The following is a 26,990-nucleotide window of genomic DNA, read 5'->3' as shown; positions in this document are numbered from 1 at the left end:
TAAAAGTCATAACTATTGGAAAGTAAAAGTTGAAAGCTGTCTACCCACAAGTAACATGACTTTTTGCTTAGATCTTAATGAGTCTATGCAAACTGTTCTTACAAACAGTGAATGAGGTTAACAAGCTTGAAAAATGCAGTCAATAAACACATCAGATTTTAGTCTATGTACTGGCAAAGAGCATTTATAGATAACATGTGTAATTGGACCAAAGAAACATGATATACTTGTGTATAAAAATGTGAATGATCTATGCTAAAAATTGCAAAATAATGATGAAAACTCATTGAAAAAAGTCTGAAAAGGGGGTAATTAAATCATGTTCGTGGATTAGAAGAACCAATGATGGGAAGATGTTGAATTTCTTCAATTAATCAATAGAGAACAATAATAAATGCAATCACAAAAATAATACTAATAGAGTTTTTTTGGAAACATTAGCACACTGATTCTAAATCTTCATGAAAATGCAAAAGAAATAGAAAAGTATAAATAATTTAGAAAATAAGTAATAGTGTCTGTACTATCTGATTCCAACTTACTATAAAACTACAATAATCTTGGCAAAGTTCTGATCACTGAAATGGAATAGAGTTCAAAACAAACTCATATGAATATGGTCAGTTATTTGTAGTATTTATAAAAATGCACATACAATTTAGATTAGTGGTCAGATGGTGATTGGAAAGAGACTGCCTGAAGTATGTTTCTCAATTTTGGCCAAAGAGCTCTGTATGCATGTTGGGAAATATCTTCAACGTCAAGTCAGGCAATTTACAGCTCTGACTCAGTTTTCACATAGTGCATATCGTGTACAGAAACTCAGTCTAGCCAGATGAGCTTTCAGAACCTTCTGAGATAGAATGTGTATAACTCTAAGCATATACACAGCTTGTCACATGCGGGTGACCTTCAAGGTTCTCAGGAAGATGTTAAAGCATTTCAGAGCCTTCTGTGGTTACTTATTTAATTCTCCATCATTTCCCTCTTAGCCTTCTAGTTTCTTTTTAAGACTACTGTTTTTCCCAACAGTCAGGACATATAACGTTTGTCTCTGACTAAGGTTGTTTTCAAAATTCCCTAAGGAAAGCCAGCTTTGTTTGGAGGTCAAATGAAGACACCTTACCTTCCTAGTGTAGCTTTTTTTTTTTTTTCTTTTTTGTGGGTTTGTGGTTTAAACTCAAGGCCTCACAGGTTCTCTACCACTTGAGCCACACCTCCAGTCCATTTTGCTGTTTATTTTAGAGATGGAGTTTCCAAAGTATTTGCCCAAGCTGGCCTTGTACCTTGATCCTCCTTACCTCAGTCTCCTAAGTAGCTAGGTCTATAGTCTTGAGCCACCTTGCCTGGCTGCTAGTGCAGCTTTTTAAGGAACCAGAGACACCCCATATTAACAATTCTCTGTGAATGGAATATTGGAGGCACTTACCTAGTTTGTGGTCATCATTTGTTAGCTTTGATTTTCATGGTCACTATAGAGCTTGGGAGGATGACATAATGGTATAATTAATGAAAAGGCTACAAAGCTCACTGTTTTTATTGAGATTCATATTTCTGTAATTTTAATAAACATTTCATAGACTGCTGTAAGCCTTTAAAAAACTGACTGAATTCTGAAAAAGCCAATTGTAAAATTTTCTGCCCTTGTTTTCATTGCTTTAATGGCAGACAGGATTTCTGAAGGTCTATAGTCCACCATTGTCTTTAATGTCACTATTTCTTTTATCTTTATCATATTCTTCAGGTTTGTTTTCCTGTTTCATTTTTCTTATTATCCTTATAATGGAAATTCCAAGCATTACATCTTGGGTGGTTGTGAGGATGAATTGAGAACATACTTAAAATTTCCTTTTATCTGTGGACAATAAAATATAGCTCTACATTTCCTCACTTTGAAGTTTTATTTTTCATTTTATTTTTTAATAGCAGGAGAGATATCAGGGAAGTGCATGGTTGTTTCCTTATTAAGTTCTGATAAAGGAATCTGAATTAAAATGTGAGCTATACATTTTCTTCGAAAGTCCAATATAAAAGTCCATGTAGGTGTTCCTGGAAGAGTTATTCTAAGTCTGTGTTAGAGCCTGGATGCTCCTTACCTTTGTTTCTGTATTTCTTTTGTAAAACCACCTATACATATTTGTGGTTCTAATAACCATAACATAAACTGCCTGATTATGAAAAACACACATGCTTCTCAGAAGTAATATATATATGATATATGGAAAAGCAGAGAATCCCACCATTGGAAGTTTTAAAATTCTCTTCCAAGATCCTACACATCACTCCGCACATATAATTATTGTTCCTTCCAGAAACTTTGCACGCATTCATCATGCAGCCATATAAAGGGGTAAATATCCACAGATTGTTGTATCTCCTGTCTCAATATATAGTATTTTTTAACAAATAATACTGGTTATGGTATAATATATTAGAGAATATATCTCACAAAGAAAAGATTTCCCAGCAGAAAATTGTAGTTTAGCAACTTCTCCAAATAAATAAATTATTGGTCAGGAAAGATTATTCTGGGTTCTTTTCTCTTTTTCCTTTTGTACTGCTCCAAAGTTGAAATAAGTTTCAAGGCAGATATTTACAGCTTTAACTCTGGGGCATAATAGCATGACATTCTCTTCTTCTCGCTTCTTTTTTAAAATAATTGCCTCTAATAGTTGATTTTAACTAGAAAGGAGAATTATGCTTCATGACATTATGACTCCTACTTAGTATATGCTTGATTTTCAATAAAATAAGATTGTGCCCAATGGATTGACTTTCAGATATCCTTGTTCTGATAAGTGATAATCAATCAAATGGTAGGTACATAATAATTTCTGGTGGTCTGATATTCTAATAAACAAAGAGCAGTGAGACTTTTCCTTTCTTGAATTTGGAGTATAGAACAGTTTAGACCCTCAGAGTCCAATGATAGAAATAGAAAATATTCTGGTGCTGTGATATGGCTTTGGTAAGTTAAAAAAAGGGATGTATATTAAATTTTAGAGAGTATAATTTTATAACTAGAAGAACTTTGAAGATAATCACCCTCTAATTTTTAGTGTCTTAGTACTGTGGACAATCTTTTACCTTTCTGTATTCTGTTCCTGAAAGCAACTTCCGTGACAACAGAATATACCCAGAATTAAGATGGAGCAGTTTCTCTGTTCAGAAGCATCTTCCCTATACTAGTCTATCTCAATCTGAAATAAAAATCCTAGAAGAGTTAAGGTTCACTGAATTACAATTATTATGGAATGAGAGAGAAATATAGTGTTATGCTTAGGAAGGATTTGGCATAGGAGTTTTTGAACACATTTTTTTGTTAAGATATCTCCATATAGCTATACAAATAAAATATCCACAGAAAAGACTAGAATCAGCATCTTGAAGGTTTTTAGAGTTTCAGTCTGCTATAGTTTTATCCAATAAAAGCAGTTATTATCAATACAGGTAGACATCAACTTTAAAATGTTCATTTATTCTAAGAAATCATTTCTTATAAGTGCTTGTTTTTAAAGCTATAGTTCATTGTTCCATAAAACTCAAGGGTGGATTTTAGTCTTTAGGATTGCACACAGCAGCCAAAACCTTATTCAAACTGCAATGTACTTGAGGTGCTGCTGCAATAGCATTATTTCAGTTATTTATAAGTGCTATTTGACAATGGTTTGTTATTTGAAACTGCATTTTGAGTTACATATTAAAATGCCAGAAACATTGCACAATACTTAGAATTTAATAACAATGAAAATATTCCACATCCAAATTTGTATGATACTTCTAAAGTAGTACTTGGGAAATGCTAAACCCTGAACATAACTGCCAAGAAGTAAGAATTAGTGGAAACAAATGAACTCCTACTACCTCACGCAGTTGGTTAGAACATCAGTAACACATGGCTTCGTTTTTTTGTACCAACTAGAGAGGTGGGAAGAGCCTCCAATGAGCTAATGAAATAATTACTCAAAATTCAAATTTTCAAACATCTAAGTCAGGGAACCTCAAACTTAGAGTTTACAAATTACCTAAGAAAATTATTTACATGTATGTTTTTCAAATCGAATATCCTGAGATGATGAGTGTGCTGGTTTGATTTTGTGATATTTGCATTTCACCAAATCTAGATGATTTACATGTAAGTTTTAAAAAATACGTATAATTATTTATCAATGTATAGTCACTGACTGATCACATCTGTGATTCTCTGAGCTGACCAAATACTGAATTTTGGATAGTTGGCGATGTTTCTTATCACAAAAATCAGACACACAACTTGCTTTAGTGCTAAGTTCAGTAAAAATTAGATAAAAACTACTTATTATGGAGTTTTCTGTGCCTGAAGTTTATGGCTTCTCAGGACTTAGTCGAAGCAGATTTAGGAGATTTCTCAGCATTAGCATGACCATTTCAGATATTATCTAGACAACTTGATGATGAAAAGAGCAGGTATTAAGGTAATAGACATTTTTTACCACAGTCCTTTCCAACAATTGTTAACATAAAGGATTAACAAAAGATCAATCTAGCCTCTGACCTTGTATCTAAATTCCACCCAAATTCACATCTATTGATTCACCTAGTAATATTCTTCAAGGTAAGAGGTGTAATTATTTTGAGTTATGATGTCAGGGATAGTGTTAACAGTATGAATATGTTCCCATAAAATCACAAAACAGTGAATTTTCTATTTTTCATGTAAAAAAATATTTCAAACCTTTGATTTAAGAAAGAAGCAGTTTGAAAGCTTTAATTTTATCTAAAAAGCTGGAAGAACAAATAATTAATCTCAATTCCATGTAAATAACTAACATTATCAGTGGTTGAAAAATTATTCAATGTAACATTATACAATTAGACTGTAACAGTTAATATCAGACATATGTAATAAAATATTACTTTTAAAATTATTAGTATCTTATTCATCTAGGAACTCAAAGTTCTACTTTTGGGGAGTTGTGCTTATTTGCTCATTTTATTTTAACGTCACTTCTGTAAGCAGTTTCAATACAATAATACTGTTTCCTATAAAATAAATGACTTTCTTTTTTTCAATATTTGCTAATGTTAGTTGTTTAAATGGAAAGGGTATGGGAGGGTGAATTTGGTGCAAATACTGTGTATACATGTATGTAAATGGAAAAATGATAGCTGTTAAAACTCTTCCAGGAATGGGGAAAAGGGAGATAAAGAAGAATAGTTGAGGTGGTAAATTCAAGTATGATATATTGTAAGAACTTTTGTAAATGTACTCCCACCTAGCACAACAATAAAAAAAATTTTAAACCACAAAAAAAAAAGAACCCTTATGGCACAATAGACTTTGGAGGGATCCCACTTGAAGTTGTATAATGTTGATGAGATTCTGAATTCTCTCCAAGATACCGTGACATTCAAATTATCTTTGTTTCTTCTTAGATTTTTTTGCTTTGTTGAACTGGAGTTTGAACTGGGCTTTGAGCTTTCAAAGCAGTCACTCTGTTGCTTGAGCCCATTGTGCTCTGGTTATTTTGGAGAGGGGTCCTGTGAACTAATTGCCTGGGCTGGCTGTGAACTTCAATTCTAGTATCTCAGCCTGCCAAGTAGCTAGGATTACAGGTGTGAGCCAACAGCACCTGGCTCTTTTTAGATATTCCTGATGAATTGAACATAGCAGTTTGGAGTATGAATTTGAAAGCCAGAAGATCACTTTTCCATCTTGAATGGACAGTTATTAAGATTTGACTGACACCAAAAAGTTCAGAGCATATGGAGATGCGTCCAGAATCTCAGCCTCCTTACACTGATTCCTACTTCCTCAACTACCACCTCTAACTTCAGGCTTCGGTTTATGAGGCTTGGGCTTCTCCATTTTTCAAATACTCCAAAATCAAATTGATTTCTGAAAATGAAGCTCTGTATTGTTTTGATGAGACAATGTTGACACCTAGAAATCTATTTTTGGAATTCTTGGTAACAGTGATTATAACCACGATTTTCTCTTCCGTAAGAACTCAAAATCCCATTCACAGTAAATGGTCTCATGTGAGGTTATTTCTTTGGTCAAGGATAATTTGATTGTAGTTACTAGACTCTAGCTAATGGTGTTTACTAATCTGCTTGCTGCAAATGATAAACCAAGGGAAATAATGCTGACAGAAGGATATCAGCACAAATTATAAGAAGCCAATGTACTATACAGCCTAGTCTCAGCTGTTTTTCTTTTCTCTTAATAGAGGAGAGAAATACACTAACACAGTTAAGCTGCAGTTGATCTTTGAACATATTACAGAGCTTCAGTTCACCACACATCATGCACATTATATCGGATAACATTCATTGCCACTTCTTGAGGTGGATTACTATTTACACTTGAATTAGCAATCAGAATTGGAAGGAAAAGAATTAAGTCTGAGACCAGCTTTCAAAGGACTCCTAATAGATAAGCTTTGCTACACCTTTCCTAGTCATCCAGAAATATTGAGCAATAATAAGCATGGCATCCAAAGCTCCCCTCCTCTCCAATTAGAGTCTTGGGCCTTTTAAGTCTGGCTCATTAAAAAAAAGAGACTCAAATTGACTTGATGCATTTTACATTGGTTATTATATCATATGAAACTTGATGCAAGTGCTGCTGACCACTGGGGGAAATACAAACTTCAGAAGTTAAATAAACGTTAGTTTATCTGAAGAGTGAACAAATTAAAAAAAAAAAAAACCCTTTGTGAATTGTAGCAATTTGGATAAAAAAAATAATTCATTCAAAAAATGGAAAATACTGGTCAACAACGAGCTCTTATAATTTAGATACAAAAGGCTCATGTGCTAAATGCTGGGACCCCAGCTAGAGGTGACTGAGGGATGATTGGATCATGAGGATTCCAGCTTCATCAGTGGATTAGTCCATAGATGAGTTCATACTGAATGGGCTATTAGAAGGCTGGACGTGGTTGGAAGGAGTGGATCGCTGGCGTATACCCTTCCTCTATTACTCTGCTTTCGGGCTGCCGTGAGGTCAGAAGTTTCCTGGGACAATGCCTCTATCGCCCTGAGGCTCTGCTTCACCACTCTGTTCCAGAAATAAAGGAGGCAGGTAACCATGAACCGAAACCTTTGAAACTGCGAACCAAGATATATCTTTCCTCTTTTAAGTTGTTTTCTCTCAGGTATTTTACTCACTGCAAAGAAAAACTTACTGACAAACTTCAGAATTTAATTTTTTCTTCCATGACTGGAATGAAAGATGTAACCGTGATTATTCAAACATCAGAGTATATTTGAGTCAACAGAAATGTCCCCAGTTATATAGCACCATTTTCTTTGTTTCTTTAACCCTGTTCTATCAAAAACCTAGAGCCTGCTTCCAGAGGTAACAATTTAATAAGAGATGTTAGATACACAGACTTAGGTTTAAAATGCAGTTCTACCAATTACTCCTCATGTGTCCTGTGAGTTTTTATTCATTCATGCTCTGATGCAAACCTTCCTCATTTTTTGCATCTTTAGCATAGCAAATTAAGAGCTATATCATGTATCGTGTGTCTTTACTATCCTGGTTTAGCAATTTATCTATTTGCATTTAGTGTCATACCTAATACAAAGAAAGTACTCACACACACACTAGCTTTTAAAAAAATTTTCTTCTGTTCTCTTCTTTCCTTACTCCAACTTAAATTTCAAAAATGAATATAAACAAGTCCTTTTCTTGATTCAGTTTATTTGTGGCATCAATAAATGAAATCATTTTCTTATTCCTTAATAAACACTTTTTATACAAAAAGATTTTATTCTGTAAGTTGTTGAGTGGATTACTTATATTTCTTGTCATTTAAACAATTATAGAATGTTATTTGTTATACAAAATAAAGTTTTGCATACAGAGTATTTATTTACATACTATTATTTATTGTACATGCCATTATATATTCAGAGAGAGAGAGTTTATAGTTATCCAAATTTCTGTTTTTATTTTATTTTTTTGCTGTTGTGCTGGGTGTGGTTATACTGTAACATTTACAAAGGTTCTTACAATGTGTCAAATATACAATAATTTAATTCACCCCCTCCACTGCTCTCCTTCATCACTCCTCTACCTGATTCCTGGAAGAGTTTCAACAGGTATTATTTTTGAATTTACATACATGTGCATACATTATTTGCAACATATTCATCCTTTTATCTCTTTCCCTGCCACCTCCCCCTCCCACTGGCTTCTGACCCCCCAACCTGGCCAAAACTTGTTCTCCAATTAAATATAAAGAGTAAAAAAACAAACATAGCATTTTTGCTAGTTTAAGATAAAAATAACTATACAGGGATTTTCCTTGTGTTGTTTCCATGTATATACATATTACAACCCCAATTAGTTCATCTCTGCCAGTCCTCTTCCTTCCTCCCTAATCCCCTTCTCATCTGGCCCCGGCCAGTTTAAGATTTTTATATCCATTCCTGTACCATAATCACAACAATCACATTCAAGTGTTTGGTTTCCTTTCCTTGTCCTATCCCTTCTGTGAGTGGCCTCTTCTTGGTGTGACCTGTGTCCCATAATATTGTTGCATTTGTTTTAGGTCTATAATCCACATATGAAAGAGAACATGTGGGTTTTGGTCTTCTGAGCCTGACTAACTTCATTTAAGATAATGTTCTCCAGTTCCATCCATTTACCTGCAAATGTCGTAATTTCATTCTTCTTTATGGCTGAGTAAAATTCCATTGTGTATAAATACCACATTTTCATAATCCATTCACCGATAGTGGAGTATCTTGGCTGTTTCTATACTTGGCTATTGTGAATAGTGCTGCAATAAACATGGGTGTTCAGGTGCCTTTGGAGTAACCTGAGTCACATTCCTTTGGGTATATCCCTAGGAGTGGTATTGCTGGATCATATGGCAGATCTATGTTTAGTTTTTTTAAGGAGCTTCCATCTTGTTTTCCATAGTGGTTGTACTAGCTTACATTCCCACCAGGAGTGTATGAGTGTTCCTCCTCCATTCCCCCCTCATTCTTGCCAACATTTATTGTTGGTGTTCTTTATGGTATGTATTCTTACAGGTGTGAGGTAGAATCTTAGTGTGGTTTTGATTTGCATTTCCTTTATGGACAGGGATGGTGAGCATTTTTTTCATGTGTTTTTTAGCCATTTGGACTTCTTCCTTTGAAAAAGTTCTTCTCAGTTCAGTTGCCTATTTCTTTTTTGGGTCATTGATTTTTTTGGGAGTTTAGTTTTTTGAACTCCCTATATATTCTGGTTATTAGTCCTTGTCTGGTGTACAGCTAACAAAGAATTTCTCCTACTCTGTGGGTGGCCTCTTCAATTTAGAGACCATTTCTTTTATCGTGCATAAGCTTTTTAATTTCATGTAGTCCCATTTGTCAATCCTTCCTCATAGTTGTTGAACTGCTTGAGTTCTACCAAGGAAGTTCTTGCTTATGTCTATTGTTTCCAGTGCACTCCCTGCTCTTTCCCGTACAAGCTTCAAGGTTTCAGGTCTGATATCAGATCTGATATCAGTATCTGAGTTGATATTTGTACAATGTGACAAACATGGATCTAGTTTCAGTTTTCTGCAAGCAGATATCTGGTTTTCCTAGCAACATTTTTTGAAGAGGCTTTTTTTTCTCCAGGGTATATTTTTGGCATCCTTGTCAAAAATAAGGTGGGCATAAATGTGTGGAATCATATCCAGATCCTCTGTTCTGTTCCACTAGTCTTCATAGCTGTTTTTATGTCAGTACCATGATGTTTTTGTTGCTATGGCTCTGTAGTATAGTTTGAAGTTGGGTATTGTGATACCTCCAGCATTACTCTTTTTGCTTAGGATTTCCTTGGCTATTCAGTCTTTTGTGCTTCCAAATGAGCTTTAGAATAGTTACCCCAGTCTTAAGATCATAAGACAACTAAATCTAGCTTGAGTTGGATAATGAACATGACATTTATTAATTGAAAGGAAAGCTTTGCTCATAGAGATTAAATAATACATAATATGAGGATTCAAAATTAGCATGCTTTATACTTCTATGCCAAATTTACTAATTATAGTATTAGTCTGTTATGGCACTTATTATGAGAATATGATCAATAATTGCATTAACTGACTACAGTGAGTAGTACACTGTTCTAGATTCTGAAATTATGTCATTTGAATGTCATAGACATCCCATGAATTGACCATTATATCAATTTTAAAGATAAGGTGTTATTTATAGTAAGGTTAGCAGATTTACATTACAACTAAAGAAGGCAGAAGAGTCCATACATGAAAGTTAGTTCTAATTCCATAGGCCTTGCTCTTTCCATTTAACCACATGACCATGACCTGCTATTTCTACAAGGATCTTGTTTAATTTAAATCATAAAGGAAGGGGTTGTGTGTTAGTAGTATTATATTTCCCAAACCTAGCACAGATCCTGTCATACATAACATCGTCATGCCTTTTTCAATGCTAAATGAATGAAAACAGAATGCACCATTTAACTCTTCTGTCAAGAATAAGGTGTTGTATTTCTTAAGTAATCCATAACTATGCTCTAAAGTTTTAATCACCACAAACACAAATTCTTACTTGAAATGTTGACAGAAATCATATCACAGTACTCATGAACAGACTACTGATCAAATGCTGGTACAAGCTTCTCCTGTTGCTGACAAGTCCTTCGAATGTGTGTGTCAGGTAACTTCAAGCAGAACCAGAGAGCACAACGCAGGCCATCTGTTGTCTTCTGACACAACCTTATGGTTTATTTTATTTGAACCATCTCTGTGACATGTACCTCAATAACTAATAATTACAAAATCTGTTCAAGACTTATGAAAATCTTTTTTTTTCTAGTGAGAATTTCATGCAATGACTATATTTATATTTATTTTTCTATTTATAATATATTTATTATTATTTGTTAATCAAAAAATTTTGGTGGTTCTTGAATTTGAACTTAGAGCGTTGTACTTGCTAAGCGTGAACTTTACCACTTTAGCCATGCCTCCCAACAGCTTTTACTTTAGTTATTTTTCAAATTGGGTCTTGTGTTTTTTCAGGGGCCAATCTTGAGCTGTGATCTCTACCTGTGCTCCTAAGTACCTGTAATTATAGAAGTATCCTACCATGCCCAGATTGTTTGTTGGGAATGTATCTTGCTAGCATTTTGCTCAGGCTGTCCTTGGATTGGAATCTTTTGGTTTGCCAATCATGAGTAGCTGAAATTACAGGTGTTAGTCACTATGGCCTGGCTCACTAATTAAAACTTAAGTGCAACTTACCCTGAAATACTTTCTTCTCAATGTCTACATCTGCTTATTTTTAAATAATCTGATGTTCAGTAATAATATACTAAAGGGTTTAAATTGACCTTGGTGAAATTCATCTGTAGGCAACTACTAACTTAGAAGCACAGGAAACATTTCTGCCATTTAGTGCAAAGACTTCTAACAAAAATTAATTTTGAATCATGTAATAAAATGGAGATTATTTTTCTACATTCTGTTTTGCCATATCACATTTTCTAAATAATCATTGAGTTGATTCAAGAAACACTGAGAATTTTTTTCTTTTCTAGTTTACCCATTTCATGGAAAATTTGCCAGACATGTAGCATCTTTATTTAAATGTTTCAAACTTCAATATTTAACTTTAGGTTTTATGCAGTTCTGTTTATGTTACAGAAACTGCTAAGTGATAAAAAATTGAGAATACATAAAATAAAGTTCCAGCTTTCAAGAATCTATTTGGACAGATGCATATTTGTAGATCACAAACATATCTGAATATTGGGTGTTACAAGAAGACTTCATTATCTTCTATCTTGGTCACAAGTAATCTTGAAATGTGTTAACATTATCAGTGTGAAGATTTTTTAGATATTTAATAAAGTACCTGATGCTCCTTCTTCATTTTCACTTGTAATCTCAATGTTTCCTGTTACATATCTTCTCTTTCATGTTTTCATCATCCATTTTTCCCACCATGTTCCTCTTTCCTTGCCCCTTTTCCCATAATTCTATGACATTTGTCCTTCTTTAACATTCTTTTTCTTGCTCTAACTTGTTTCTTCAGTTTACAAGAAAATTGGCATTTCTCTAGCATCACTATAGTTGTATAAGATAATATTCATAGTACAGATGGCGATGTAATAATAAAATAACTAAGATTTGGGGGCTTACTAAGCATCGTGCAGGGTAATAAATGTTTCATATGCATATTTGATTTCAGTTTCAAACAGAACAGAGATGATGATAAAACCCGCTTTGCAAGATGAGGAAACACAAATGGTCACATGTAGCATTGCTGCTACCCTCTATGTGGTCCTAAGGAATGCCATTCTCCAAGATTAAAATGAACAGTAGTGTAACTTCAGCAACTCTTCAGTTCTGTCTCCCAAGGCAGATATGTCCATTACTCACAATGGATAAAAAAGAATGACATGTTTAGGAGAGACTATGAAACAAAGTTTGCTCTGATTCTGATGTTGGCCCCACCACCTACAAAATATAGACCACAGGCATTATGAAGGTAAACACCTTGACCTCTATGCCCATCTACAAATTGGGGCAATAGCTTCTGTTAGAATAGCTACCATCAAGAACACAAACAACAACAAACATTCGATAGACTGTGGGGGAAAAGACCCCTCATACACTGCTGGTGGGTATGTAAGCTAATGCAACCACTATGGAAAACAAGATGAAGGATCTTCAAGAAACTAAAAATAGATCTGCCGTATGATCCAGCAATAGCACTCCTAGGGATATACCTGAAGGAATGTGAGTCAGATTGCAACAAAGTCACCTGTACACCCATGTTTATTACAGCACTGTTCACAATAGCTAAGCTGTGGAAACAGCCAAGATGCCTTACTACTGACAAATGGATTAAGAAAATGTGGTATTTAAACACAATGGAATTTTACTCAGGCACAAAGAAGAACGAAATTTTGTCATTTGCAAAAATGTCATTTTTTCTTTTTTTTTCTTCTATAAAATGAACAGGAGGGTGGAACAGGTCCTGCCAGGGGAAGGTGTGTCTTGATACCAGTGGAGGTGGAGGGAAAGGAGGTAAGAGGGTGAAAATGGTGCCAAAAATGTGAACACATGCATGAAAATGGAAAAATGATACCTGCTGAAACTACTCCAGAAATTGGGGGAAAGGAGATAGAGGAGAATGGTGGATGGGGTGAATTCAATGTATCAAATAATATATTTAATACATTGTAAGAACCTCTGTAAATGCCATAATTTACCCCCACCCAGCACAACAATACAGAGAAAAAAGAATTTTTTAAATTGTTACAACTGCTCCAGAAGCTTTTTATAAAGATTAAATCAAAGCGTTAAGTATGGATAAAATGCATACAGTAAGCACCTTACAGTAGTGTGATAGCAAATACTTAGGAACTGGGGGGGTGATATTGGTTTCTAATATTTAAACATTTCGGTGTAAATATTCACAATTTTCAAGCATCAATAACAATTAAAATGTTCACAATAGTTGAAGCTTTAGTGTGGCATTACCGAAAGAATAACCATTCAGTCAATGTAAATATTGATAATACTCTTAACCTAAAGTATGACAATTTCCATTCAACATATAAAATAAAGATAAATAAGCCAGGAACATAGCTATTATTAAAATGTAATAAAGTAACCAGGATGTAATCAACATTATGTTTAACTTTGTATCTAATATAATTTAATTGGATTTGTTATTTAACTATATATGAAAAATAATTTATATTATTTTGATTCATAATTTAATTGCATCAAGTTAAAAATTCAAATAAATTTTATGAAATTTTTTATTTGATGTTCATGTTTAATAATTCAGTCGCATAATTTCTTCCTACATAATAATTGTCACTTGGAAGTTTATACTAGCGAACACCAACACCCCAGGTGTATTACATGAGTTGGCTTTTTTTTTCTTTAATGAACCTAGACAAACAAATGCAGGTGCAGATTCAGGATGCCTCTCAAGAGAACAACCCCTCTTACCAGTGGATCAAAATTTCCATCCTGTCTATGAAGTTATTTGTGACTTCCTTACATTATTTGGCTAGAATAAGGCAAAATTAAAGCATAATAATATCAGAAATTTGGTAAATATCACATAGCTAGCTAGTCAATGAAAAAGTCTGTACTTGAGAATCCATGTCCCTTTCTTTACGGACTTTCTTTTTCTTAAATAACATCTCTATCCAGCTCAAGAAATGAGAATGAGAGCTGAAATCTGTGCTTAGATGTGAGAGTCATTTTTAAAACAAGTTACTGACACAAATAAGAAGTGATCACTTTCTAAGATTTGGCAATAAGAGCAATCTTAAATTAAATAAAGCAATTTAGGTTGATCTATCTATTTTCAAAAAAGAGAGAAGTATTTTAAGAACAATTAGAAGAGAAGAGAAAGTTTGTGGTCAAGCTACATTGTCTCTCAAAGCTTAACATAATTTAAAACAATGAACAAATTTCAAGTTTAGCAACCTCTTTCATTGCTTTCTTTCCACCAATATTTCATATATTGTATTAAAATAAAATTGTCTTGCCCAAAGTTACATTAAATAGGGAAAGTTTATTTGGATTCTTTCTCAAATATAATTTTTCCAGGCCTCACAGAATTTTAGTCAGTTCCTGGGGAAGGTAGCTCTCAGTTTGTGCCCATTCTGATTCAATTGTCCTATTCATTATAGGTGCTAATCACAGCCTTTACTTTAATATAAACAATATAGTCCCCTATGCATGCTTAACATCAACAGGAGCTGCAACACAGCAAGTTCCAGAGCTGACTAAAATTAGATCAAGATGGACAGCCCATTATTCTCCCTGATTGATCTTTTAGTGTAGGTGTGACCTTGATGATGGTGATTGAACAACACAGGTAACCTTTGAAGGAGCTGACTGCTGAAAGATGCTGCCTGATATGTCCCCCCACAACACAGACACAGGTCATCCTATAAAGGATATCTAGATACCACATCACAGTATCCATCACCCAGTATCCATTGTTTAATCAAAGGACCTTTGGGGACCCTTTGACCCAACTGTAGTTGGTTGTCTTTTCTTCTTCAACAGAGTGTGTTCTCTACCTTGTTGTTTGTTATCACCATCATTCTCTTTTACCAGTCTTCATCTCAATTTCAGAACAAATATTAATCTCAAGATGTGTGCCAATTTGTGTGGTCCACTCAGATATATTAAAGCATCGACATGATGCTAGTATTTTCAAGAATTATTGCAATCACAAATTATTGCACATTTTCTGAAGGAAAATGTAATTTATTAAATATACAGCAATGAAATCTGATTTACATTATTGTATAAAAACAATATGTATATATGATTTGATATATATGACTAGCTATATATATATGTATATAAATCATAAATGAGAGAAGTAGCCCCTTAAATGCAATTTTCATTGACTTTATGATTGTGAAATATGGCTGTAACATTTCACATGATATTATCAATAAATAACTGTATTCATTATTAAGTTGTATTAACTACACATGCACAATATTAATTGTCAGGAAAGTTGAGATACTAAATCACTTTCAGGAGAAAGAAAAGTTTGAATACCTTTTTTGTATCATAAGTAACTTCTAGAATGGTGCTGGACATGTAGAAAAAATTAAAAGAATGTCCTGCTAAATTGATTAAGTTTCCATTAGGACTATAATGTGACTTTCAATTAAGATCCTATAGTTCACATGAGTGGGCTCCCAAGTAACAGAGACCCTGGAAAATTTTTTGATTGTTTTCTTAACAGTCAATGGATCTCAGGACACATCACCCACTGGGCCACCTTCTGAATATTTTTAAAGAAAGATTATTTCCAAAAGAATGTCAAGATGCGTTTCATATATATTAGTGAGAATCTTTTGAGAAGATTCTGGTGAAATCTGCAGTGACATCACTTGCTCACAGTGTAGCGGGGAAATACATGTCATGTTCCCCTGGGAAGTGTCCTTGGTGTTTTTCAATATGCAGTGCATCCTCAGCCAGGAATACTTTAGGAGGAGGACAATTTTCTGAAATGTACTCTTTCTCTTGCCCTCCCTTAACAGAGACCAGACCAGATTCTGACAAAAGATGAAGAAAAGTAAAGAAAAATGGGAAAGCCCTAACAATTTGTTCATTTCCAGAGCTAAAAATATCTATTAATGTCATTATTTTGCTACAAACTTCAATTTGGACAATTAGATGGCCATTTAATGTAATGAAATTATATTAAAAAATCTTTGTTTCTTAAAATTAAATATTAAAAAACTAAAATAACTAATTAGGGAGGAAAAATTTCAACTGATTCTCTTCATGACATACTTTGAAAATAAGACAGAAATGCTCACCATCCCTGACCATAAAGAAAATGAAAATCCAAACCACATTAAGATTCCACTTTACTCCTATAGGAATGGCTATCACCAAGAAACAAACAAATGTAGGTGAGGATGTGGGGAAAAATGAACCCTCATATACTGCTGGTGGTAATGTAAATTAGTACAGCCACTATGGAAAACAGTATGGAGACTCATCAAAAAACTAAAAATAGAACTGCTGTATGATCCAGCAATTACTCCAAGGAAGGTAAATCAGGTTATACTAAAGGGACTTGCATACCCATGTTTATTGCAGCATTATTCACAATAGCTAAGCTATGAAAACAGCCAACATGCCCCACTACTGATGAATGGGTTAAGAAAATGTGGTACTTACATATTATGGTATTTTATTCAGCCACAAAGGAGAATTAAATTTTGTCTTTTGCAGGTAACTGGATGGAACTGGAGAACACTATCTTAAGTGAAGTTAGCTTGATTCAGAAGGCCAAAAGCTGTGTGCTTTCTCTCATATATGGAATATAGACTTAATACAAATACAGCAATATTATGAAAAACAGTTCACATTAGGGGAGGTCACAAATGAGAAGAGGAGGATAAAGGAAAGAAGTTAAGATGGTGAATACGGTTGATATAATCTTTATACAAGAATTAATATAGAATTTTTAAATGTGTTGAGACCACCATAAGAAGGGGACTAAGATAGAAAGATGAAAAATAGAGGAGATGAACCAATTTGGGTTATAATGCATATATACATACATATATATGTGTGTATGTGTGTATGTATGGAAATGTCACAAGGAACTCCCTGTGTAGCTATCTTAAATAAATAAAAATGTCATTTTTTTTCTTATATACAATTGGAGAACAGAATAAGTCCTGCCTGGGGGCTTGGTACCATGGAATGGGGAAGGAAGTAGGGAATGGGTGTGTGGGGGGAACATAGTGCAAATACTATTCACACATGTATGTAAATGGACAAATAATACCTGTTGAAACTGTTCCAGAAATGAGGGGAGGAGGGATAAAGGAGAATGATAGAAAGGGTGAATTCAAATGTGATATATTTGATATATTGTAAGAACTTCTGAAAATGTCACAATGTACCCTCACCCAGTACAACAATAAAAAAATTTAAAAAAAGAAAATAAGAAACCCCTACATTCATAATATATTTCAATATTTACTTGAAATCATCCTTGTCCATATTACTTTCTTTAATGACACATGTTTATAACTTGTAACTAAAAGTCGTTAATATTTTTATGACAATTGATGTTAAAGAAATACGAGATGAAGTTTTGAAAGTTATTTTGTGATTATAAGATTATAAGCCCTTTTCTTTAAGGCTTCTTATTATATCTTAAGAGTTTCAGTTTTTCAAGCTGCTACTGGAAATGGAATACTCCCTGAAAAAGAACCAAACAAAGTAAAAAGATTAAAATTAAAATACTTCCAAATCCAATGTTGCAATTTCAAATGTAATTTAATATGATAAACACAAATTTATATTGCAACACTTTTCTCCTCTCTATAGAACATTAAATTAGTGTTTTTGAGAAATCTTTGTTGAGAATAATGCATTTTTGTTTAAATATATTATACCTAATACATATTGCTAGTCATTTACATTCAAAAGGAATTGCTTTGTTGTGAGAGAAATTGTAATTCAGATGATATGTTCTTGGATTTCTTGTTTTTATAGCACCTAAATTTATGCACACTTTTGTCAATTCAATTCATCACACACTGATATGGAAGAAATCATGTTTCAATATACAGCAGAAAATCATGTGTTTTGTTCGATTTGATTATATAAGGAATTTAAGATCCTTTAGGGAATACTTTTTGTATCAAACTTATAGTTTACCATTTAGTTTTGAATGTGAAAGATTTTATAGAAATGAAGAAATAAATATTTTGTGCAGGTTTTACCCTAACTCAATAAATGATTGATCAAGTCCCATTAAAATGCACAACCCAAACTTAGAGTCAGAATTTTAAAATAGGGAAAAAATTCATTTTCTCCTGGCAAACTATGAAATGTATTAAAAAGTCAACAAACCTGATTTGATTATGACTAGTACTCTTTGCATGTGAACTGCAAAGTGTTTTAAAGACATGAACGCATTTTCCCTTTGGCTGACCTGGTACATTGTCCACAAGTCAATGCTTTAGAAGATTCATTTGAATAACTGGAGTAAATACACTTGTTATTAGAACTCCACTTTATAGGCCAAATACATTAGAGATCACAAATTTAGAAAAATCCAAAGATATTTTGGAGATATTTAAGAATTTTGATTTATCTGAGGAAACATTGACAGGGTTTCCAGTGTTTCTTCAACTGCTCTGAAACCCAGTGATCCTGTAAACCATTCATTTAGTTATCCATCACGAAATGTTCAGTGAATGATCCGCTGGGATGCTGTCAAATACTAAGCACTATCTTGGGATATTTAACAGCTTTAGTTCTTGGTGACAAACAATATTCTTTTATGAGAAAATGCAGTATTGAGGAAGGTCGAATAACTTTTACAAAAACCTTGAAAGAACCTGCCAGTTATGAATGGAAGTTATAATGTTGGAGAAAATAATATACCATCTGTAAGTAATTCTCCCAGGGTGAAGTTGAACTGAAACTTCTATCAACTACTGCTAGGTAAGTTAGTACACAATAAATACTTTTGTTTATGATAGCTGTTCTGAGAAAAACAAAGAAGGATGGAGCTCTGTTTAGAGAATCAGTTTGATTAGACAGAGGTTCCAAGTGGAAGTCATGAGTATTGTTGCATCAAACGCATGTCTGTGTACTGTATTCATGAGGTTATTTATATGATTCTTTCTTCAAATATAAATAAACATTGTATTGGATAAGCTTAAGGAATTCCCCAAATACACTTTTGCATCACAAATTACTCTAGTAATAATAGTCTTGGAAACTACCACTTACTGATCACTTAGTATACATTATTTTGTTCTTGTTTTAATTTGTGGTCAATTATTTGTATTAGGTAAATGTAGAAAGTGAGAAAGAGGACTTTAGTTTGGAAATGATATCCAGCTTAAAAACATAATATATTATGTCTTACATCGTATTTCAAACATTTATGGCTTTAAGATCAAAACGGAATAGCTTCCAAATCCTGACTCAAATATTTATGCTCTGTGAAACTAAGTTAAGTTTAGTTACTAGCCTGAGCTACATTTTTCAAAACTAATAATGAGAGCTATGAGTTGTAAGAATTTGGTGATTTTGTGAAATTTAAGTACGCAAATTAATTAGCACAGGGTCAATAGAATTAACACTAAAAAAGACCAATGATTATAATATAAAAGTTTCCCAAATTAACCCAATCAAGTCTAAATATATTTACCTGTTTTAATTGATGATTAAATTAAAATGCGTGTATGGATTCTGATTTTTGATGTATTGTTTCTCCCCAGTAAAGCAGAGAAAGTTCAACATAAATAAAACCCATATTCTGTGCAAGAATATGTATGGATAGATTGATGTGTAGTTAATTTTTGATGAACGAGTCATGACTGAAAAATCTGTAGAATTTAAATTACCTGACATTTTCTGAGTTAAAATGAGAATTACTGAAAATTATGATTAGTATAAACAGATGAGAAAGATTTTAATTGACTTTAATAAAGTCAACTAACTTATGATAGCTGTTCTGGGTGAAACAAAGAAGGATGAAGCTCCGTTTATAGAAATGTTACAATTTGATTAGACAAATTCCAAGGGGAAGTCATGAGTATTGTCACTGAAGAACCTCAGCTAGAACTACAGCTTCTAAAATTTGGAGCTCCAAAGGATATTGAAGGGGTTTCAAACTGTGCAGTTTAGAGTATCTAAGGACATGTTGGCAAGAAGTAAAGGAGAGGCCCTGATTAGCACAGTATTGAATGTACCTCAGAGTTATGTATCAGCTGCGTCTTAAGTGAAGGGAATCCCCAGAATAAGATTGTGAGACATATATATCAATGTAAATAGTTTATTATCGCAGGATGTTCCTAGTAAGCAACTATAGGCTAAGGAGAAAAAAGAGAGATGAAGGGAGCTTATAGAGTGTGTTTGAAAGTAGATCACCACCACTGCGACAAGTGAGACTCAGTCCAGATGGGGAAGTCTGCAACTGAACATGAAATACACTCCTTAGTTCTACCACTTAAGAAGTGAGGGATATCTGCTAGAGCTTCAATGAAAGATTTAATCTTCATGCACTGATAAAAAGCAAAAGAAGCATTCCTGAAAATATACTTTGAAAACTGTCAAAACAACTATACTTTGGATGCTTAACCTTCCACCAGAGTAATGAGTTGATAAGTATTACAATCAAAGGGAATCTATAAGCAGGCTGTCCTGTTAGCTTGCTGAAGTTCTGTTTACTGAGCTTTGTGCTGAGCTTGGTTCTGGTTTCTGGGCTCTGGCCTCTTGTCATGCCACTGACTACTGGCTCTGACTTTTGGCTCTGTCTTATCCCAATACTTGCTGCAATATTCTGCGAGACACTGGGTTGAACAGGAAGGTATCAAGTGGCAGTGTTAGGGTGGGAGGTAGTTGAAGGCTTTAGAAATTCATGGTAGCAAAAAAAAAAAAAAGTATATCCTCAATCTGGACTATAGATCCAAGAGGAATACGTTGGAGTGATTGGTAAAGTAAGTGTGTGTGTGTGTGTGTGTGTGTGTGTGTGTATGTGTGTGTGTGTGAAAGAGAGAGAGAGAGAGAGAGAGAGAGAGAGAGAGAGAGAAAGAAAGAAAAAAGGGAGAAAGTGAGAGAGCTATAAATTCTTTAATATCTATGTATTCTCTTACAATTTCTCTGGCATCGTATTTTCCAAGGAGTAATTTGCAAAGCAAAAAAGAAATTAACTCTTCATATATTAGATAAACTGTTGCAAGGGCTGGGAGGTAGAGTTGTGAAGACAGGTTGATTAAAAAGCAATTCATCATCATTCTGAGCAAGGTTAGCCTGGCCCAAAAGACCAAAAATCGTATGTTCTCCCTCATATGTGGACATTAGATCAAGGGCAAACACAACAAGGGGATTGGACTATGAGCACATGATAAAAGCGAGAGCACACAAGGGAGGGGTGAGGATAGGTAAGACACCTAAAAAACTAGCTAGCATTTGTTGCCCTCAATGCAGAGAAACTAAAGCAGATACCTTAAAGCAACTGAGGCCAATAGGAAAAGGGGACCAGGAACTAGAGAAAAGGGTAGATCAAAAAGAATTAACCTAGAAGGTAACACCCACGCACAGGAAATCAATGTGAGTCAATGCCCTGTATAGCTATCCTTATCTCAACCAGCAAAAACCCTTGTTCCTTCCTATTATTGCTTATACTCTCTCTTCAACAAAATTAGAGATAAGGGCAAAATAGTTTCTGCTGGGTATTGAGGGGGTGGGGAGGAGTGGGAGGGGGCAGAGGGGGCAGAATGGGTGGTAAGGGAGAGGGTGAAGGCAGGGGGGAGAAATGACCCAAGCCTTGTATGCACATATGAATAATAAAACAATAATAAAAAAAAAAGCAGTTCATCAGCCTGGTGAAGTGGTTCAAGTGGTAGAGTGAGTGCCTGCCTAGCAAGAATGAAACCCAGAGTTCAAATCCCAGTACCACAAAGACAACAAGAACCATAAATAAATAAATAAAACAAAACAATGCATCTTCCTACTACTTCTTATTACTTATCTACATTTGAATATAGGACAGATGAAAGGAGGCAGTTAATGTAAACCATTCCTGTCAATGAGTTTTTGGAGCTAAGAATATTATGGATCCTGATACTGCTTAGCTCTTTTAACTTGTACAAATTATTTACACCCTCTGAATTCATTGTTGGTATCTGTTAATAATATCTAGCTTGAAATTTTTCCCAAATACTTGTCATCCCAGTTCCTGCTAATATAATCGATTTCCTGAACACTGCAATAAACTTTTACACTGTAGCCTTGTCGCTTACCCAGTACTCATTACAGATGTCACAGTGATTTTTCTAAAAGTATAAGGAAGAATCTGGGGGTTGGACTCAGTGGTAGAGCTCTTTCCTAGCATGTGTAAAACCCTGGGTTTGATTTCCAGCATAGTAAAAAAACATTATAAATAAGATCACATGATTCCTCTGCTCATCCCTCTACAGACCTCCTAGCTCACTCAGAATAGAGTATAGAGTCTGCACCAAGCATGGACCTTACAGGTTCTGGCTCACGACTGCTATTCTGACCTCAACTCCAGCCCTCCACATATTTTCTTATTGCCCCCAACACATTAATTTTCTGATTGTTCCTTTAACATGCCAAGCACACTCCCATCCCAGAGCCCTTGATCTTTTCCTTTCTTTTTCCTGGAAAAATATCTGTAAGGAAAGGAAAAAGATCTCTTCAGAGATCTGTAAGTGACATAGCCTCACTCCATTCAAGTCTGCTGAAATGTCACCTCATCATAGAAAACTGTAGGACCTTATTAAAAGAGCACTTCATCACTTCCTATGCTTTCACTCTGCTTTATTTTTCTTCAAAACATTTACTTATTTTGTGATGTTATGTTAAATTTCATCTAATACAAAACTTAAATTCTGTGTGTTTATTGTACTTGTTTCTGCTGTCTGCTATATTCTGTATATTGAAAGAATAGATTTGAGGTGCATGAGGATTATGGTGGTGTCTCAGATCAATTTACATAGTACTTATTTTTGTTTGTTTTCTTAAATCAGGGTTCAGCATTATGGTCACTGGGCAATATTTGGCTCCCTACTTCTTATTATCACTACAGTTATTGGAACAAAACCACACTTGTTTATTTATGCATAGACCATAGCTGCTTTCCTGTTACAATGAAAGAACTGAATCACTGTGTGAAACCATATAGCCTGCAGAGACTAAAATATTTACTGTGTGGCCCTTTGCAGAAAATGTTTGCTGTTTATCCTGCATAATGGAGTAAATAAATAGACTGAATGAAGTAGAAACAAATGAGTGAATATATCAATGGATTTCACTTTTACATGGATAACAATTACAGCTATTTATATGAAACTCTATTTAATAATTTGCTTTTGGATTCTGAGTTAACTACTTCCCAATTTTTAACACATTATTAAGTATTATTCCTAGCACATTTAGAAATTGAAATGCTTGGACAAGCTGAACTTTGAGGCTGAGAAGTGGAATATTTGCCAAAGGTCACATGGCAGGGCAAGGTCCAAAGTCAAAGTCTCTTTCTATTTGGTCCATTTCTTTCTCAATTATATATTTGGGTATCATCAACAAAAATTACGCCACCTTAGCACTTTTCTTAAAAGTTGATTAAAGCCTGTGATGCTATTGTCAAAATGTCGTTGGCATTCTCTTCTCAATTACTAAAATGGATATTTTAAAGAGAAGCTTAATTTTCAAATGCTTTCTTTGATGAAGTAAATGTGCTTCCATGACAGTTCTAGTAAATGAGGATGATATTTCTGCTTCTTGAGACAGTCTATATACTGGAGAGCACCCCTTTCCTGATGTTATGTTAAATTTCACCGAACATAAAACTTCAAATCAGCATGTTTATGAAACTTGTTTCTGTTATCTGTTATATTCTGCATGTTGAAAGAATAGGATTGCATGAGGATTATGATGGTGTCTCGGCTCAATTTATGTAGTACTTATTTTTGTTTGTTGTCTGAGAAATATTTGTCGTTCTTTTTTTTTTTTTTTTAGAGGTTTGAAAGATTTTATTTGTAGAGAGTTTAGTTGGAGAAAAAAGAAGAGAAAGACTGCATATTGGAGAATGCAGGGGGACCTGGAAACTGGTGACTGGTGATCCCCTATTTGTCGTTCTTTAGCAAAAGAAGTGATATTTCTGCCCCCTCTCTGCCTACGTGGGGAAAGGTCAATATCACTAAATTAAAAAATTAAGTCTAAATTTTAAAAAGATCATTGTGAAAGCAGTCGGGAAGTTAGATTACATTCCTGGATTATCTATGATAATTTTAAACAGTTGTTTTTATAAAAGATAACTAATGTATGTTAATAGTGTCTGATTTGCAGTGGATGTTTAATAAATGCTTATTATAAAAATGAATGAATGAATGGACAAATAGAAAAATAGATATAAATAGACAATAAAAATTAAAAGAAAAATGAGGGAAATTTTATATACAAAATAAAGGCCTGTTTTACATCAGAAATTTTAGTAGTAAGAAAAGCTGAAAGATTTCAAAAGCAACCTGATCTTACAAATCAGCTCAATTTTTTTCAGGGTTTTATAAGCTTTTAGGTATAAGTAAAGCATTTTATTTTTCTTAATGGAAATGGGATAGGGTGTGCTATGAAATCTTCTCTACTATTTGAACCATGCAAAACAAGAGGCTAAATATTATCTAAAATATCCAATGTAAAAATTATTCAAGTTACCATCCATCAAAAAAAAAAAAAGCCACTGTAGTATCCTTGGAAGTAATGAATGAGATCAGAGCAATTCTGTAGAGCTAAAGGAAGGACAGTTGTGTTGTCATGATTCTCCTGAAAATACATTAGGTTAAAAGAAATTTGGGGGGGGGTTGAGGGCATGAGACAGCTTAGTGGTTTTTGGAATTTTAAAAATGTGTTCTTTTCTTCACAACCAATAATCTCATGTGCTTAAAAAATGTGTGCAAAAAACATTCCTTGTATCACTAAGTCCTGCTTCCTTGAAGGTTGGCTTTGTGCTCAGAGAGTTCTCTTTCTGTGTGCATGCAAGGCTCATACCTTTAGAGTTCATTTTATCAGAAAAGACAAAGCATTTTCCTGCTCACTGTTGGCTCCTCATATAAATACATGGCCTAGGCAGGTGATACAGGAGCATATAATCTTAAAGAATGTAACAATGCTTTGGACATATGTAATATATTTGATAGAGATTTTTGGTATGTTTCAGTACTTTCAGTACATTTAAATGGTTGATTTAATGAAAGAAAAATGGGTCAAGAGGCTCCTATGGTTTCAGTAGTTGCCTATCCCTGTACTATATTCTATACATAGTGCTGTGAAGTCCTTTGATCTGCTAGCTAGTGAGCAAGGAGTCAGGATCTCATCTCTGATAACTTCAGAACTCACAGAGAACGAGATAAGAAGAATTTGCAGAAGGAGGAGGTGTTGAGCATCTAAAATAACCCCCCAAATCCACTGTCTAGACTGAGAGTATAACTCAGTGTTAGAGCACATGCTTAGCCTGTCTGAGGCCCTGAGTTCAATCCCCGTCCAAATAAGTAAGTAAGTAAGCACATAAGTAAACAGATTTTGGTAATCACTCCTACCTCCATCTCCTGAGTAATTGGTATTACAGGCATATGCTATCACTTCCTGGCAGCAATCACTACTTAATTGATAACCTTAGAGGAGAAACATTGGCAGAAGAAACCAATACAGAACAGTAAAACAACACAATGACCACATTAACCTTCCTTGGGCTTTGTATTTTTTTCAGAATGGGTTCAAGAGTCAGTCTTTCTGAGCTAAATTTCCAGGATGATTTCCTGGAGACCTTAATTCAGAGACCTTATCCAAAGTATTATGTCAACTTGATGCTTCAAGTAATCTACGTGTTTAATTTTCCTCATCTATTGTATTAGTTAGTTTTCTGTCGCTGTGATAAAAGACCAGAGCAGAGATAAATAACTTAAAAGGAGGAAGGATTTATTTTGGCTTGTGGTTTCAGGGATTTCAGTCCATGGTCAGTTGGTCTTGTAATTTTGGGCCTATGGTGAGGCTAAAAATCATTGAATGGAGCACATGGTGTGGCAAAGCTGATCACCTCATGGTGTCTGACAAACAAAGAGAGGAGAAGAAGTGGTCAGGTCCCAATATTCCCTTCAAGGGCATCCCCAATGAGATAAAGTTCTTCCACTAGGCCCCACCTCCTAAATTTTCAACCACCTCCCAATAGTGCTACAGTCTTGAGGGTCCAAGCCTTTGGTACATGGTCCTCTGGGGACATTTAAGACCAGCCATGACATCTGTAAAATGGGGATATTGCCTTTTCCAGAAAGTGCTCGTTAGATGAAACAAGGACATTCATAGAATACAATCAGTTTGTTACCTAAAATACTTTAGATGGTAAGTGAGGATTAGCTTCTATTTTTTTTCTTTTCACTATAATTATTGAAGAAGTGAGGGAAAGGGACTCTCAAGATAGTCTTCAGAAAGACAGCTATCCATCCAAACAATTCATGCCCAGTGATTGCCTGTAGAAGATCCATGCAGCCACAGAAGTCTCATTCTTTAATTGAATGTAACAAATTTCTATCATTTTTTATGTACAATTGACATGAAAATGTCTTTTGCTTTAGCTGTATTTTAGATAAGCTCCTGCATTTTTGCCTGGACCAAAATACTCCTACCTGTGGTGCATAGGTAACTAGGGTTATACTCATTGAGCACACACTTGATGTACTTGTTAAGATGGAATCTCACTAACTTTTTATTGGGGATTGTCTATAACTGTGATCCTCCTGATCTCTTTCCTGATTGCAGATACCATGCCTGGCACTCCACTACAGAGACTTGAATAGAACATATTATTGAGATTTAGGTATTTCTGCAATTTCTTCATTCTCAAAAGCTGTTATCTAAGTCATGTACAAACATAGAAACTATATATAGTAGTCAGAACCTATTTCTGATTTATCAGCATCTACTGGGGTTATT

At 34.3% G+C, this 26,990-nt stretch overlaps 1 long non-coding RNA gene across 1 annotated transcript in view; it reads left to right on the top strand.

The window, feature by feature from the left end:
• Positions 1-13,042, top strand: part of LOC141417180 (uncharacterized) — a 169,007-nt gene extending 155,965 nt beyond the window's left edge. Inside the window, exon 3 of the long non-coding RNA XR_012441767.1 lies at positions 12,966-13,042. This is a non-coding gene — a long non-coding RNA (uncharacterized lncRNA). The remainder of the gene's footprint in view (positions 1-12,965) is intronic.
• The last annotated feature ends 13,948 nt before the right edge of the window (positions 13,043-26,990 follow it).

Source organism: Castor canadensis, chromosome 15 (assembly GCF_047511655.1).
Source record: "Castor canadensis chromosome 15, mCasCan1.hap1v2, whole genome shotgun sequence".
In the NCBI taxonomy this organism is placed as follows: Eukaryota; Metazoa; Chordata; class Mammalia; order Rodentia; family Castoridae; genus Castor; species Castor canadensis.
The sequence above is the reverse complement of the archived record's forward strand: the minus strand, read 5'-3'. Positions and strand labels throughout refer to the sequence as shown.